The sequence below is a fragment of the Physeter macrocephalus genome, chromosome 14 (genome assembly GCF_002837175.3).
Source record: "Physeter macrocephalus isolate SW-GA chromosome 14, ASM283717v5, whole genome shotgun sequence".
In the NCBI taxonomy this organism is placed as follows: domain Eukaryota; kingdom Metazoa; phylum Chordata; class Mammalia; order Artiodactyla; family Physeteridae; genus Physeter; species Physeter macrocephalus.
In genome coordinates, this window is record NC_041227.1 from 123,246,105 (window position 1) to 123,250,493 (window position 4,389).

Genomic DNA, 4,389 nt, shown 5'->3' on the forward strand with positions numbered 1-4,389 from the left:
CCCTCAGGGAGACAGAGACCGCCTCCCCACTGTCCCTGCTCTCCCGTGCTGGCGGGTAATATAGGCACAAGCTGACACAAGCCGTGGACCTGCTGGGTCCTGGCAGGACCTATAGTCTCGGTGCACCTGTGCTTCCCCAGGCCACCACTCAAGGTGTCCCCACCTGGCCCCGCCAGCCCGATGAGCATAACACCCCATCTTGCCCGTGTCCTTTTCTTCCAGGTCCGTCTGTATATCCTCAGCCCCCATGGCGGTCACATCCCTGGTGTGTGACTTCTCTCTTGGGCCCTGGGGACGCCCCCACCTCTCTGGGTATGACCACAGGAAGGCACATACTTCCCTAGTGGATGCACGGCCAGAGTACACGCCCGGCTCTTCCCCTCGCCTCTGACAGCGCCTGCTCACCTGCATCTGCCCCTCCCTCCCCGGGGGTCGCGCTGGGAGGCTGGGACTCACCATTTCTTCCAATTGATTCTGAATCTGCCTGTGGACTTCAGCCATCTGGAAGAGAACGTCCCCTGGGAGGCAGATGGCAGGAGAGAAAGGCAGGAAGAAAGTGAGCTACTCAGAATCACTGTCTTGTCACTCCCTCCATGGCTGGGGAGCGGGCACCGGTGGGCCAGGCACTGGGGTTGCTGTGGTCTGGGGACCGGCGGGCAGGGGTGTGCTGGGGGCAGGGGGAGGGGTGCCTCTCCAGGTGATGCCACCAAGAGGAGATGGGAAATTCTAGAATGACAAGGATACACAGTCGCTTGGTGTCTCTGGGGTTTGGGGGCCTCAGGCATCTGCACTGGATCTGAGGTTCATGGCAGAGGTAAGAAGACCAGAGACCCTACGCTTGCAGATTTCAACCCTGTGTGCGACCCTGTGAGCACATGCATCTCCTCTCACGGGCACCAACCACCAGCGGCCCACCTACCTCGGGCCCAGGCAGAGGTAGCCACAACATGCAGCCCCTGTGCGTCTCGGGACATGGCGTGGAAGGAGGGCGGCCGTGGAGGGAGGGACCCCACGGCCCAAGACACGTCATGGTCAGCAGAGTCCTGACACTCACCCCAATCAACGCTGTGGAACAGAAGCTCCGAGCTGGGGCACGCATGGCACCTGCCTCCAAAGACCCTCAGGGCCACTGCCCACACCCACAGGGTCAGCGTGAAGGACCTCCTTGCACAAATGGCTCATTTCCTCCTCTGCAGAGGGTGGGTCTGGAACGGGCAGTGCGAGCTCCATTCATTTCATCAGCAAATATTTGCTAAGCAGCCAGCTCTGGCGGCAGGCACTAACCATGCGCTGCGGCCACATGGAGGAGGGCCTGTCCCTGCCCTCGGGGGCAGTCACCTGCTGACTAACCCTGTCCCGAGGTGCTGCCTACACCAGGACGTCCCTCCCCTGCTCACATCCAGGCCACTCAGGGGTCACGTGACCCAGAGGATCCTTTTGGGGGCAGCCACAGTGAGCACCTCTGGTCCCCGTGAGGCCATCCAGAAAGCAGAACCGTTCCTGTGGCCCCTGCCCTAATGGGGTGACGCTGCCCGCCCTCCACGATCACAATGACAGCACGCAGATGATCCCCTGGGGTCGCTTTCCCTCCCAGAAGCACAGCTGGGTTCTGGGGACGGACAGCTCCTCCTGGTCATCGGGCTGTTCGATCAGCTGCTGGTGCTGTTGTAGCCCTGACGACCACAGAGCACGGTGATCACCACAGGCAGGAGCCTTAGGGACAGATCTCCAATCCTTGGGGCAGGCTGCCCAAGGTCAGTGGGCTGTTAAATGGCCACAGTGCTGGCCTCCGCTGGCAGGCCCCGGTCCCTGCCTCCCAGGGTCACTCTCTGTTGCTGGAGTGCACGCGAGGGCGGCCTCTCCAGCCAGCGGGTGCCCCGCTCCCGTCTGAGTTCTGAGTTCTCACTCTCAGTGCGCTGCGGGGCTGAGTGCCCAAAGGCCTGGCTTCGCCTCGGATGCACAGATTTCTGTCGAGGGAGGAGGAGGGGACAAGAGTGCTTCCGAAGGAGCCCCAAGGGTCACCTGGCAGCTGGGAGGAGCCACGGCGTGCCAGGGGGTAGGCCCTGCAAAGCCAACCGCATGTCCCTGTCAGGAGACAAGGTTGGGGGAGTTCCCTGGCGGCCCAATGGTTAGGACTCCGTGCTTTCACTGCTGAGGGTGCAGGTTTGATCCCTGATTGGGGAATTAAGATCCTGCAAGCCATGGGGTGTGGCAAAAAAAAAAAAAAAAGAAAAAGGGAGACACAGGCATGCTGGTGGGTCCCCTCAGGATGGGGTCAGACCACACACAGCTGTGGTTCGCTGGGCCCTGGGCTGAGTGTCCAGCCTGCCGCCTGTGCCGACAGTGCGAAGACCCCTTCCCAGGCACCACATGAGGAAGCACAGACCCCTGGGGGGCCCAGGCTGGCACCTAAGGCACCACGCTGCTCACAGCTACTGCAGAGAGAGGAAGACGCCCAGGCCCAGCCTGAGGCTTTGAAGGATGCTCGCGGTCAGGGCCAGTGCCACGCCGTGTGAGCGTGAGCGAGTGGGTGGTGTCTGTGTGGGTGTGAGTGGGGGAGGGCATGTGTGTGCCAGAGTGTACACGTGTGTGCGTGTGGGTGCACAGGGTGTGCGTGGGGGTGAGTGCGTGCATGGACGCAGGGGGTGTGGGTGTGAGCGTGTGTGGCCGTGTTGTGCGTGGGTGTTGAGTGGGTACACGTGTGGCTGTATGTGTGAGCCTCAGTCTCCGTTCTGTCTCCCTGCAGCCCTGGGGTGCTGCTATGGCCCCGTGGACACGTGGCTCCAGGAAGCTAAGTGACCAGGCTGTGACCGGGTGGGCCACAGGGATCAGAGCCAGTCCAGACAGGTCTGCCTCCAGGACCATGCTTCTCCACGAGCCGGGAGGGAGAGGACGGAGCGGGGAGATGCACGAGCAGGGGCAGACACCAGAGCTCCTGATGCACAAATCCCTTAATCCAAAGTGATAAACATTTACTGAGCCCCATGCATGCCGGCAGGGCCACGGACACCAGCACCAGGGCACAGGGGGAGGCCTGTCGGGGGCCCAGAGTCCCTGGAAGTTGCTTTCCACTCAGGCTCCAAATGGCAGCCTGACCTCAGGCCTGACAGTGCTGTTGGGTATGGCGGGGCGGGGAGGGGCGGCACCTGGGGACAAGAAGGCCCCGCCCCCACCATGGCTGCCTGGGGGCAGCATCATCGATGGTCAACCGACCATACACCGCCCCGCCGAGGGCTGCGCTGAGGCTGCGCAGCCCCAGCAGGACAGGACGTGAGTCTCACTCATCCTCTCCTGGCCCTGACCACACTTCTACCCCATACCGACCCCAGGGGGCGGTCTAGGAGTCAGGAAACTGGCCAAGGACAACAGGGGACAGAAGGTGCCTGCTCCCCATCCTTGGCTGAAAAGGAACCACCAGGACAAATACAAGCGGGCAGCCCAGGGGACAAGGCCAGGCTGCCACCAGCCTGACCTGACCTGCTCAGACCCGCAGCTCCCGGGTGGGATGAGGCTCCCGGCACCTCCGTGGCCTTTCAGCATCCCCAGATCTGATATGCTTGGTGGGGATGCCGTCCTGTGTGTCAAGGGTGGCACACACAGGAAATCCAGACCCACAGGTCACCCTCTGGCCCTATGGGCTCTCTCAAGGGACATGAAGTCCATAAATAAGACACAGAGCAAGTGGCTCTGTTGGCCACGCTTGAGGCCCCAGAATCGTAAATTAGTGTCCGGATCACAATGAAAACACGTATTTCCTTGAAAGGCCACACAAAACTAGTTCAAGGAAAACAGTTGAAAAATAACAACAACAACAAATACCAAGCCCTTTAGATAAAGAATTCCTGTTGCCAAGAAGAGTAAGTGAAGCTTCTTGAGGATTCTGGACACTGCACCCCAGGCTCTGTCAATGCACTGGGACGCACCCCATCGCCTCCGCCCACCAGAGCCCCCGCCTGTGTCCCTGGGCACGCATGCGGGGAGTGGGCACATGCTCTGAGCTGCAAGCCAGTGGCTGCCACAAGCCGGTCCACACGGGGGATTTTTAAGGTGCATTTTACAAGCAGCTGCAGGAAAGCCACGCGCACATGATGTCTGTAAGGTGGTGTGAGCGTGTGCCAGCCACCAGGCAGTGGACCCTGGAGCACTGTGGGGGCACTGGGCCAGCTGCAGGGGGAGGTCACCCCTGCCCGGGGATGAGGCTGTGCCCCGAACTAGGCTTCCCAGGAATGCCGGGGGCCTCAGGCATTGGCACAGACACTCTCTCGTCCTCTCACCCAGGTCCCTTCCGAGCCCTTAGAGGCGGGTGAGTGAAGGTCCTTGGAGCCATGGGGCCGGCCAGAGCCTCCCCCCTTCTCTGGGCTCAAAGGCCAGCACGAGGTGGGGACACCT